At 46.8% G+C, this 13,772-nt stretch overlaps 1 protein-coding gene across 1 annotated transcript in view; it reads right to left on the reverse strand.

The window, feature by feature from the left end:
• The window catches only part of LOC146200526 (uncharacterized), a 128,924-nt gene that overhangs the window by 35,770 nt on the left and 79,382 nt on the right, over positions 1 to 13,772 (reverse strand). The gene's annotated exons all lie outside the window — the stretch shown is intronic.

The following is a 13,772-nucleotide window of genomic DNA, read 5'->3' on the forward strand; positions in this document are numbered from 1 at the left end:
TTGAAACGAAACCTGAATGGTGTTTCGGTCTGGCCGACGTATTCCATGCCGCACACACCGCAGCTTAGCATGTATACCACATCGGCACTGCCGCAGTTCAAGGATTCTTTGATCTTAAAGGTGAAATCAGAGAAGTTCTCTTACAATATTTGTTGCCTGCACATTATGGCAAATTTTACAGGGTGGTTTTCCGCACGGTTTACATCCGGGGTTAGGGTTAGTATTGGCGGTTGTTTTAGATTTAACTAACATGTCCTTTAGGTTTCTAGAGCGCCGATACACTGCTCTCGGTGGCTGTTTGAAAATGGAAGACACTGACTGCTTTGCTGGATTATATTGAAATCTTTCGAGAGGATATTATTAACCCGTGGCATGTTTGAGGAATGTGTAAGAACGAGGTTTGTTGGCCGGTCCTTCTGCTGTAATTTTTCAAAGTTGATTATTTCATTTCTGTCTAAGCCTCGAGCTTTCCCAATAGCATCATCAACAATGAAGAGGGGGTATTCCTTTTGCAGAATATTTGTTTTTAGTTGCTCCGCATGGCGGTCAAAGTCCTCTAGCTCAGAGCAAATCCGTCGGAATCTATGGGCCTGTGAATAGGCTATGCTATTTTTACAGTGGTGTGGCTGGCTGCTTTTTAAATGTAGGTACTGCTGGCGGTCGGTAGGTTTCCGGTATAGGGTAGTCAAGAACGTTACCTTTTCTCTGTATTGTAACATCCCAGAGGTTAATTAATGATTTAGAAAAGCTGTGAGTGAACGATCCGGATGAAATGAATTGTAATTTTGTATAAATGTTAACAGGCTAGCTTCGTCGTGGGGCCAAATGAGGAAAATATCGTCAAGAAAACGTTTATAATGGAGGGGTTTCAGAGTCTGAGTGTCCAGGAATTGCTTCTCGAGGGCCGCCATGAATTATATTGGCATAGGCCGGTGCCACCTTAGTTCCCATCGCCGTAACGTTAACCTGAAGGTAGTGTCTTCCCTCAAATTCGAAGGTTTTGTGATTAAGCACTAGGCTAAGAATAGTGGAGAGTGTTTCGTCATCCAGGTTCACCGAGGGGTCTGTCTTAAGGTATGCATCCACTTCCGCGCATATGCCGTCTGAATAGGGGATATTCGTGTACAGGAATATTACGTCCATTGTGACTAAAAAGCTTTCCGTCGGAATTTCGAGGTTGGACACGACCCTGAGGAATGATTTGTGTCCTTAATGTAGGCAGGGATAGTTGGTATAATGTCCTTAAAGAGGAAGTCAAGGACTGAGGAAATATTTTCGGTGAGTGTACTGTTACTTGACACAGTTGGGCGGCCGGGACGGTTGGGTTTGTGAATTTTTTTGGAGGAGGTAGAATCGCCCGAGAACTGGTTTGATGGGCTTCATTGCTTTAAACATATCCTGGGATATATTTTGCTTTTGAAACAGAGATTCTAATTGATTTTTGATTTTGGTTTCAAAATCTCTTGTGGAATAGCTATCCAATTTAGTGCAGAAACTTTTATCTTCTAATTGCCGGAAACCTTCTGGTAAATATTCTGCCTTGTCCATAACAACAATAGCGGCGCCTTTGTGCGCAGGTTTGATGATGATGTCGGACCGCTGACTCAAAGCGTCGAGGGCTTGGCGCTCTTCGGGTGACAGGTTGTTACGGACTGCATTAGGTTTTGATTTTGTATACGCAGCCAGAATATCCTTTTGAACAGCAGCGATGTACATATATAAATGTTTGTCTCTGTGTTCCCTTGGTGTCCATTATTTATCAGATATCCCCGGTATGTTAATTTCACGCTTCCTTTCGTGGTTACTGAAGTATTAACGGAGACGCAGACTGCTTGCAAAGTTATCTAAATCTTGAAATAATTGAAATTAATTTAATTTTCCTCTCGTAGAGCAGAATGTTAGACCCCTAGAGAGCAACGTTCGTTCCTAAGGTGACAGCGGCAGACTCGATATATTCACTACATTATCAGTAGCCATGGTAGACTGGTTTCCAGCAGACCCGCAAGGCTGGCGAGGAGCTACTTTATCTTTAGCCACAGGTGGGGCTGGTTTATCCTTGGCCACAGGCCGTGTTAGGGGATTGCTAGGTGTAGGGACCACACCATCCCGGCTGACTTTTTTTTATTTTCTTTTTGTTGATTTCGGTTGTTTTGCGATTTTCAATTTTGCGGAGCTCAATTAGTTCATTTTCCGTGAATGATTGTTTGCGGCGGCAGCATTCTTCAATATGTTCAAGTTCGAGAGCTTTTCGATGGCTGTGTCTTATAATTAGGTCCATAAGGCGCAGTGAGCTGTCATGTAGAATGCCATTCAACGCCGCCTCTTCATCGTCGTTCAGAGTTGTCATAGCCGGGGATAGCTGTAGCGGCATACCCTTTGGTATTGTTTGCGATTCACAGTACAGCGCTAGTGTTTTAACGTGAGCGCGGTATCGGATGCGGTTTTCTGTAATCTTACGGATTTTTAGGAATAAACGTGAATGCGTATTTGGGTAGCGGGCCGTACCTGTGGCGGTAGAGAGTCAATCGCTGCGGTGGCTGTGCCGTGCCGCCTCGCTGCAGGCCTTCCTGGTCATTTATCGGCGGCGGGGTGCCAAGGGGGGTGTCTCGGGTTCCTGAGAATGCGGGCGAATCGCAGTTGAATTCAATACTGTCCTGCAGCCACCTGAAGTCCTTGGAGCCGGATGTTGACGGGAGTTCCACCCTGTCATCGGGATCGAGGCGCCAAGTGTGCGTTTCACGTGTTCGCACATGATAGCCACGCCCTCGAAGCTCAGGTGGAGCCCATCAGTCGCGAGTACTCTCCACGGTGGCAGCTCCTCGATTGCGTGGTTCAAGTTTACATACCGGGGATATACCGGGGATACATACCGGGGAATTAACATACCGGGGATATCTGATAAATCATGGACACCAAGGGAACACAAAGACAAACATTTATATATGTACATCCCTGCTGTTCAAAAGGATATTCTGGCTGCGTATACAAAATCAAAATATAATGCAGTCCGTAACAACCTGTCACCCGAAGAGCGCCAAGCCCTCGATGCTTTGAGTCAGCGGTCCGACATCATCATCAAACCTGCGGACAAAGGCGGCACTATTGTTGTTATGGACAAGGCAGAATAATTAACAGAAGATTTCCGACAATTGGAAGATAAACGTTTCTACACTAAATTGGATAGCAATCACACATGAGATTTTGAAACCAAAATCAACAATCAATTAGAATCTCTGTTTCAAAAGCAAAATATATCCCAGGATATGTTTCAAGAAATGAAGCCCATCAAACCGGTTCCCGGGCGATTCTACCTCCTCCCAAAAATTTACAAACCCAACCGTCCCGGCCGCCCAATTGTGTCAAGTAACAGTACACTCACCGAAAATATTTCCGCAGTCCTTGCCTTCCTCTTTAAGGACATTATACCACCTATCCCTGCCTACATTAAGGACACGAATCATTTCCTCAGGGAATCATGTCCAACCTCGAAATTCCGACGGAAAGCTTTTTAGTCACAATGGACGTAACATCCCTGTACACGAATATCCCCCATTCAGACGGCATACGCGCGGCAGTGGATGCATACCTCAAGACGGACCCCTTGGTGAACCTGGATGAGGAAACCCTCTCCATTATTCTTAGTCTGGTGCTTAATCACAATAACTTCGAATTTGACGGAAGACACTACCTTCAGGTTAACGGTATGGCGATGGGAACTAAGGTGGCACCAGCCTATTCCAATATATTCATGGCGGCCCTCGAGAAGCAATTCCTGGACAATCAGTCTCTGAAACCCCTCCTCTATAAACGTTTTCTTGACGATATTTTCCTCATTTGGCCCCACGACGAAGCCAGCCTGTTAACATTTATACAAAATTACGATTCATTTCACCCATTCATATCGTTCACTCACAGCTTTTCTAAATCATTAATTAACTTCTTGGACGTTACAATACAGAGAAAAGGCAACGTTCTTAAGACTACCCTATACCGGAAACCTACCGACCGCCAGCAGTATTACATTTCAAACGCAGCCAGCCACACCACTGTAAAACGAGCATAGCCTATTCACAGGCCCATAGATTCCGACGGATTTGCTCTGAGCTAGAGGACTTTGACCGCCATGCGGAGCTGCTAAAAACAAATCTGCAAAAAGGAATACCCCCCTTTCATTGTTGATGATGCTATTGGGAAAGCTCAAGGCTTAGACAGAAATGAAATAATCAACTTTGAAAAATCACAGAAGAACGACAGGCCAACAAACCTCGTTCTTATACGTTCCTCAAACATGCCAAGGGTTAATAATATCCTCTCGAAACATTTCAATATAATCCAGCAAAGCAGTCACTTGTCTTCCATTTTCAAACAGCCACCGAGAACAGTATATCCGCGCTCTAGAAACCTAAAGGACATGTTAGTTAAATCTAAAACAGCCACCAATACTAACCCTAACCCCGGATGTAAACCGTGCGGAAAACCACCCTGTAAAGTTTGCTGTCATGTGCAGGCGACAAATATTGTAAGTGGCAACTTCTCTGATTTCACCTTTAAGATCAAAGAATCCTTGAACTGCGACAGCACCAATGTGGTATACATGCTAAGCTGCGGTGTGTGCGGCATGAAATACGTCGGCCAGACCTAAACACCATTCCGGTTTCGTTTTAATAACCACAAGGCCCACGTCCACACACTGCCAAATCTCCCTTTTTCTAAGCACCTGTGCCTTCCAAACCACACTTACGAAAACATTCGGGTAATTCTCCTTCAATCAGGCTTCCAAACAAGTCGACAAAGAGAACAAAGAGAATCGGACTTCATACACAAATTTCAGACTCTAACCCATGGAATTAATGACACATTGGGCAACTTTGCCTTTCTGAAAAGCCTACATAACTAATAGCCGAGGCCTTTATCTCCCCCCCCCCCCCCATTTGCCCGCTCCTAAGAATTTCCTCTTTCTCACGCAAACTATACTGTTCGTTATTTAGCTCCTTGGCCTCCCTCCTCTGGTCGGTTTTCTATCCCGCATCAAACGTCTTCACTTAGAACACGCTCGCGGGAACGACTTGACGCGAATGCCCGGCTGCGGCATCGGGTTTCGGGTTTCGGGAGAGCTCGTCTGGCCGACGGCTCTTTCGTCGCCGCGGCGGCGTGCTGCCCTGGCTCCGATCGCTGGCGCGTCGCGGGGTGGAACATCTTTGTCTAGAACACATAACTCTTATCCCAAACGTTTATTGAACACCTGCGCCGCTGGGGAGCGGGCCGTCCTGGTATGCATGCTCGCGTTGTGTGTTTTTCATTTTTTTTTTAATGTTATTCTGAACCTTTGCTCAATTTCTGGCTTCCTTCGAGGGAGACTTGTCTTGCTTTTAGTTTCGTCTTCGTGGAAGCACGGCGCGTATGTAACAATCGTCGGCTCACCACTTTCTCTTTTTGCCCCTCTCCCCCCCCCCCTCTTTTTTTTGTTTCCTTCTCTCTCCGTCTTTGTAGCATTACCAGCCAATAATCAAATGGAGCTTTTCGCCCTTTCTATCTAATCAGTAATGTTTGCTTCTCCAAAGACGGAGAGCGAGAATTCCTTCTCCCTCTGCTAACAGTGGCTTAATGTGAGGACTTATTCTCCATTCTCAATTCTACCTTCAAGAAGGGCGGTCCACCGTCCGAAACGGTTGGAATTAAATAGATAATCAGATAATAATGACATCCGGTTTGAATTTAACTCTGGCCCATTAGTAACAAGCAAACCATGTCTATATATATATATATATATATATATATATATATATATATATATATATATATATATAGACTTAAGGTAGGTGACACACGGTAGAAAAAACAACAATTTATTCCGACGTTACGGCCGGGGTCCGGCCTTTGCCAAGGAATGTAGCACATTCCTTGACAAAGGCCGGACCCCGGCCGAAACGTCGGAATAAATTGTTGTTTTTTCTACCGTGTGTCACCTACCTTAAGTCTATGCCCTACCGGACCCATTCGAGCTTCAACCCCCTTCCTATATATATATATATATATATATATATATATATATATATATACGTGTGTGTATGTGTGTGTGTTTGTGTGTGTGTGTGCACTGTCCTGACGCTGGGGCTAAGTCGACCCGGCCTTCACTTGGTAGCGTGCAGAGACTCCGGGTTCATGAAGGATTGAATCTTCGAAGTTGGTAAAATATATACAAGCAGGTTTAATGGCACTTTGAGAAAACTTATTTACATGATTATTTACATGAAAATGAAGGGTACATCAGTAAAATGGCAAGCGTTAAGAGTTCATAGCGAGAAGCGTCTGGATGAGCCGTTTACCCAGGGCTCAGAGCCTCTTTTCGTGCTCTGCAATGTCCTTAAAACCCCCTATGTCCAGCCCCTCTCTGAAGATGCTGACCAACCAGTTCCAGGGCACGCCCCTCAGATATCGGCATCCAATCGAACACATCACTGCACTGATGGTCTGATGCACTGACTGGTCCGGCATTGTTTCGTTGGGCGTGGTCACTTGTTGGCGGGAAGAGCTTGGGAACGGCGAGGAGGTACATTTCTATTCTTCAGCAATGATTCGATATGCTGGTTCCGGTAAGTGGATTTCCTTCTCAGAAACCCAAGTGCACGTGCGCGCCGCATACTGCTCCCAGCATTGTCCCTTTCCAACAATTGCAAATCTTTCCTGCATTCCCGGGAAATCCTCTAATGGCCGTAATCACCTTGCTCCTTTCTTGTCCTGTACGTCAGCGGACGTGTCACTCTGTCGTCTCCTTTGGATAGTAGGCATTCCTCACTGGACGATAGCGCTTCTCGACGGGAAGGGTGAACAATTGAACGAAAGCACTTCCGGCTATTTCCCGCAGGGGGACATTACATTTCTTTGTATTTTTCTAGGCGTTCCCCTGACAGGGCCAATTTGGCATTTGCAGGGTCTTCACAAAGCAAAACAGGCTTACACAAAAGAATTTATGGAAACAGGCTCACATAGAGCCCTAATTGTACCAACAGCACATATCCACAGCACTTATCCATGCCCACAGGCGAACAATAGAGCGCGCAAGTGCGGATGATGCACGGTCATAACCGCCTCCTCCCCCGCCAGAAGAGTCACGGAGGGCAGCAGTCGCAGCTGCTGCATGAAGAGACGACTTAATGGCCTGCACATGAACGCTTGAAGCTCGCTGTTGCTTTTCCCGTTGTCTTGATTGTCGTAGGCCAAATTGCTTGAGCTGTCTGAAACTCAACCACATGTCCAAGCATGCACTCGGCTCCCGTCTGAAGAGACCAGGTTAAAAGAAAACTGCTATCGTTGTTCGAGAAAAGCGCACACTCAAGACGCTCAGGACCCCCGTATTCCTAGAAAACCAAACGTGCTGCTTTACATAGTCACACATATACAAGCGCACGAAAAAAAAAAAGAACCTGAGTATCAATTTGGATACATGGTGAGGAACACCTCGGACCGCTTAGAAACAGCGGCTAAGCTCGTCCGCATTCCCATTTAACTTCCCCTTTTTGTATCTTATTTCAAAATTGTACTGCTGTAAAATCAAGCTCCACCTCAGAAGGCGACTGTTCTTCGATGTCGCAGTTTGCAGCCAAGCCAGAGGACAATGGTCCGTCTCTACGGTGAATTTGGCCCCTCCAAGATAGCACTGCAATTTTTGAATGCCCCATGCAATGCAAGCACACTCTTTCTCTGACACGCAATAAGCCCCCTCTCTAGAACTCAGTTTTCTGCTCAGGTAGAGCACGGGGTGCTCATTACCGTCGTCATCTCTCTGGCAGAGAACAGCACCTAGTCCTCGATCACTGGCATCACACTGGACCGTGAATTCTCGGTCATAGTCTGGAGCTCGCAATACCGGACGGCTAATCAGCACAGCCTTCAGGTTTACGAAGGAGGCTTCCTTTTGTTCGTCCCAGACTACACTTGTCGGTTCTGTCTTGCGGAGAGCGTCGGTCAGAGGGCTGGCCAAAGCTGAATAGTTAGGGATGTAGTGATTGTAGTATCCAGTCAGACCCAGGAATGCTCGAATTTCCGTCTTCGTGCCCGGCCGCGGGTAGTCTGCTACCGCAGAAATCTTAATCTCGCTGGGTTTCCTGAAACCTTGACCTACATTGTGACCCAAGTAGTCCACGGTCGCCCTTGCCAGGCAACATTTCTCGGCCTGTACGGTTAGTCCAGCTTGACGCAAAAGGCTCAGTACAGCTCTTAGATGTACCATATGGTCCGCCCATGAGTCGGAAAAAACCGCAATGTCATCTAAATAAGGCACCGCGAATGTTTCACACCCCTTTAAAACCCTATCCATGAGTCGGGAAAAACAAAATGGAGCATTTTTGAACCCGAAACTCATCATTGTTGGCTGGTAGCTGCCCGTCGGAGTGACGAAAGCCGCGTATCTGCTGGCGCGTTCAGTGAGCGGTACTTGCCAGTATCCTCGAGTAAGGTCCAGCGTAGTCACATATGCCGCTCTACTGACCTGTTCTACTCTCTCCTCAATATTCGGAATAGAATACACTTGCTCCCTGGTGAGAGAATTTAGCTTTCGGTAGTTTACCACAGGCCTAGGGTCTTTACCTGGAGCTTCTACTAAGATCATAGGCGAAGCATAATCGCTTTCCGACGGTTTTATTACTCCCAATTCCAGCATGCGAGTTACTTCCCTATCCAGAATTTCTCTTTGCCTTGGAAAGAATCGGTAGCACCTTGATCGCACTGGCACGTCTGAAGTTAGCTCAATATCGTGCTCTGTCAAATCAGTCCTGTCTGGCCTGTCCACGAAGCAGGCCTCAAACTCTGTTATTATCTCGCCCAGATCGGACAGCTGGGATTTCTTTAGTTCTCCTCTCTGCTCCGTCTTTTTGAGAAGCTCCTGAGCGTTGCTTCCTTTTCCGATGAGGCAAATCAAGTTGTCCCCCATCTCCTCGGGAAGGTTTAACGTTAGGTTTACCACGGCTTCCCTCTGCACATAAGGCTTCATAAGATTGCAATGATAAATGCGCACTTCTTTACGCCTACCGGGGATTTTCACTGCGTAGTTAGTGTTAGAAAGCTTTGCAACGACTTCAGCAGGTCCTTCCCACTGTACTTCGAGCTTATTCTGCCTTGAACCTCTCAGCAACATCACCTTGTCCCCGATACGAAACGTCCTTTGACGGGCTGACTAATCATAGTACACTTTGGAAGGAGCCTGGGCTGACTTCATGCTGGCCTCAACGAGTTCCTTAGTGTTATGTAAGCGATTCAAGAGGTTCAGAATGAATTCTACTACTGTTGGGTCTTCTCCGCGCCCCTCCCAGGCTTCGGGTGAGCGCAGTGACCTTCCGTACACCAACTCGGCTGGGCTAAATCCAATGGATTCGTGCGGCACTGACCGCAAAGCGAAAAGTGCTGCAGGCAGGCAGGTATCCCATTCGCGCTTGTTTTCATAGCACAGTCCCCTCAGGACTCGTTTGAGAACAGAATGCCATCTTTCTACGCTGTTGCTCTGCGGATGGTGGATCGAGCTATGCACTACCTTAACGCCGCATCGCTCGACAAATGAGGTGGTGAGGGCACTTGTGAAAACGCTACCCTGATCACTTTGGACCTCGGAAGGGAATCCAACTCGTGCAAACACTGACAGCAGCGAATCCACTACACTCTCGGACGTCACCTCGCGCACTGGAACAGCTTCTGGAAACTTTGTGGCTGGGCATAACATAGTGAGGATATAACGGTACCCTGACTCTGTCACAGGAAGTGGCCCAACTACATCTATTATTAACCGGTGAAACGGCTCGGTAATGATTGGTACTAACACCATCGGAACTTTCCACTTATCTTGCGCCTTTCCAACCCGCTGGCACGTGTCGCATGACCGTACAAAATTTTCCGTGTCCTTAAAACATCCAGGCCAATAGTATTCTTGCAACAGTCTCTGCTTTGTTTTCCTTACTCCAAGGTGACATGACCACGAGCTGCCATGGGAAAGTCGCAGTAAGTCTTCGCGGTACTTTTGGGGAACGACTAATTGGTCCCGCTCTACTCCGCGCTTATCCTTGAATAAGCGATACAGCACTCCCTTTCTCATCTCGAAAGAAATATTCTTTGCTGTCTTAGTGGCGCGGTGGCGCTCCCTTATCTCCTGTATCTTGGGATCACTGGCTTGCTCCATAGCTAAGTCCTCTCGGGTTCCACTTAAAAGTCTCGTGAGATTGCTAGACAATGGCGGCAAGAGGTTACTCTCAAGAAGGTCCTCATTCCGCGTCTCATCAAGCTCACTTTCAAGTTGACTTATCTGAGATGCCTCGCTCTCCAAGTTTTCTGACCCGCTATCTTCCGCATCGACCACTGTTTTAACTGCCATTTCTTCCGCTGTGGATTTTTCTGGAATGAGCAGTGTAGCTAGTTCTCGCGCCTTTGAACGTGTTAAGGTTTGCACAACTCTGTCTCCGAAAAGGGTGCCCCTCTTTCGCAGTAGCATGTCCGATTTGTTGGAAAACAAATACGGATAGCACTAAGGAAGCTTTCCTGAAACGGCAGCCTCGGTTGTTAACTCGCCGAAAGGGCCCTCGATGACCACGTTCGCGATCGGCAAGCACACACTCTGTTCCTCCACTACCTGGCGGATCCATGCACACTGTCCTGTATAGTCGGAAGGCGACACATACGCCGGATGGACAACATCCATCGTTGCGGCCGAATCGCGCAGTACCTTGCAAGGCTTCCCGTTGACTACTAGGTCATGCAGGTAGGGTCCCAAAAGCTGCATATTTTCATCGCAGTCACTGACATACGAGAAAACAATCTTTTCTTTCCGGCAGTTGACGGCAATGTGACCCTGCTCATTACACCTAAAGCATGTGAGCGGCTTCCTAGCCCCAAGCTTGTTCTTTGTGTTCTGCGCGTTGGTCACTTCCCCACTTTTCTCACTGCCGTCCTTTCTAGGGCGTTTGCCTGAAGAAGCCTTCCTTTCTTCGTTTGCAAATCTAGCAAAGTGCCTTTTCTGACGGTTATTCACACTGAACTTGGGATTGCGGGGCCTATCCACTGCTGGGTTGCTGAATTGTCGGCGCGAAGCATACTCCTCAATAAGTTCGGCAGCTTCAGTTGCCGACTTAATTTCGCCTCGGTCCTGTAACCAATTTCTTTCTTCTTCTGGGAGGCAGTTATAAAACTGCTCCAAAAGAATTCGCTCGATTACAGCGTCCCTATCACTGTAGGAATCTGTGCTCTTTAGCCACTCGCCCAAATTGATTCTTAAATTGTACAGTAATTCAGGGTAACTCTCGTCCCTGGACTTAGTAGCGTTCCGAAAACGTTGTCTGAACGCCTCGGCGCTAAGCCTTATCTATCTCAGAAGGCAAGCTTTGACCTTCTCGTAGTTGTCCGCTTCCTCCTTGCTTAGCCGCGCACCAACCTCCGCTGCCTCGCAGGGCAGAACCGTCAATAATCTCTGAGACCAAGTGTCTCGCTGGAAGGACAGTTTCGCGCAGGTTCGCTCAAAGTTAGCCAAATACAGACCGATATCCCCTGATATCACGTATGGCTGCATGTACTTTGACATCTTGAAATCTGCCTCCTTGTTGAGAAGAGGTACCGCTAGCTGGGGACAATTGCCCGACCTCTTGCTCAACTCTAGTTCTAATTTCTGGAGCTCAATTTCTAGCTCCAGCCTTTTTGCTTCTCTTTCAATTTCAATTTCACGCTCACGCCTCTTTTCCTCTTTTTCCCGCTCTTTCTGCTGTCTGAGCTGCTCCTTTTTTTGTCCGATGAGGTTCCATGCTTCACTGAGCTCCTCATAATCGGTTCCCAGATCAGCGATTGCCTTTATAATCAAGGTTTTTCGTGGCAAACCACTTGTATCAATTTCCAATTCCTCACACAATTGCAACAGTTCCGGTTTCTGCAGCTTTCGTAGGTCCATGATCGCTGCGAGTGTCGGCTACTTCCAAAACAACTGTGCAAACTACCAAACCTAAAGGCGTTTCCACACTCTTTACCAGTTCTAAAATCTAACCCTGTTCTAGAACCTGGTCCACATCAGAAGAAAAGCCAAGCACTCACCCACACATGCGATCGATGTTCCGAGCTGCTTTCTTGTTGGCCGATTGTTGCTCCTGCTTGTTGCTTGAGATGCCACCTCCGACCACCAGATGTTGTGGCTTGTAGATTCAGATCCCAACGCTGGTCACCAGTTGTCGTGACGCTGGGGCTAAGTCGACCCGGCCTTCACTTGGTAGCGTGCAGAGACTCCGGGTTCATGAAGGATTGAATCTTCGAAGTTGGTAAAATATATACAAGCAGGTTTAATGGCACTTTGAGAAAACTTATTTACATGATTATTTACATGAAAATGAAGGGTACATCAGCAAAATGGCAAGCGTTAAGAGTTCATAGCGAGAAGCGTCTGGATGAGCCGTTTACCCAGGGCTCAGAGCGTCTTTTCGTGCTCTGCAATGTCCTTAAAACCCCCTATGTCTAGCCCCTCTCTGAAGATGCTGACCAACCAGTTCCAGGGCACGCCCCTCAGATATCGGCATCCAATCGAACACATCACTGCACTGATGGTCTGATCCACTGACTGGTCCGGCATTGTTTCGTTGGGCGTGGTCACTTGTTGGCGGGAAGAGCTTGGGAACGTCAAAGAGGTACATTTCTATTCTTCAGCAAGGATTCGATATGCTGGTTCCGGTAAGTGGATTTCCTTCTCAGAAACCCAAGTGCACGTGCGCGCCGCATACTGCTTCCAGCATTGTCCCTTTCCAACAATTGCAAATCTTTCCTGCATTCCCGGGAAATCCTCTAATGGCCGTAATCACCGTAATCGGAAAAAACTACAGAAAATTTTCTGATGTTATCACAGAAGTTCTGTGCGGGTTTTGACGGGAAACCTGTTGTGACAACAGAAGATTCTGTAGTAACATTAGAAATTTCTGTAGGTACAACATAAAAGTACTACAGAACTACAGACAACAGAAATATACTACAGAAAAACTACAGAACTACAGAAAAATCTGATGGTTACGATAGAACTACAGGATATTTTGTCGTATTTTTGACAATGTTCTGTAGTTTTTTTCGACTGGGGATCCTTTCTTGTCCTGTACGTCAGCGGACGTGTCACTCTGTCGCCTCCTTTGGACAGTAGGCATTCCTCACTAGACGATAGCGCTTCTCGACGGGAAGGGTGAACAATTGAACGAAAGCACTTCCGGCTATTTCCCGCAGGGGGACATTGCTTTGTATTTTTCTAGACGTTCCCCTGACAGGGCCAATTTGGCATTTGCAGGGTCTCCACAAAGCAAAACAGGCCTACACAAAAGGATTAATGGAAACAGGCTCAATTAGAGCCCTTGTACCAACAACACATATCCACAGCACTTATCCATGCCCACAGGCGAACAATATAGCGCGCAATTGCGGATGATGCACGGTCATAACAGCACGCAGGAACCAGCGCTGAATCCTATTTTTTCCCGCACAAGCACACTTCTTGGCTTTTTCATCAGAACTGTATCCGAATTGAATGTTCGACTGCATATTTTTCTGGTTTTGTTTTATTATGAATCCTGTTTTTTATACTTGCTTTTTCTCCTGATTTTATCTGCATATTCTTATCATTTCATGTCTTGTACAATGTTTGATGGTGCCCTTTCTTCTGGGGCTGCAGTATAACATATATATATATATATATATATATATATATATATGGTGTGTGTGTGTGGGGGGGAACCACCACAGGAATCATTTTCCCGCACAAACGCACTTCATTTAGCTTT

This window comes from Amblyomma maculatum, chromosome 2, assembly GCF_055883805.1.
Source record: "Amblyomma maculatum isolate TAMU_Amacu chromosome 2, ASM5588380v1, whole genome shotgun sequence".
In the NCBI taxonomy this organism is placed as follows: domain Eukaryota; kingdom Metazoa; phylum Arthropoda; class Arachnida; order Ixodida; family Ixodidae; genus Amblyomma; species Amblyomma maculatum.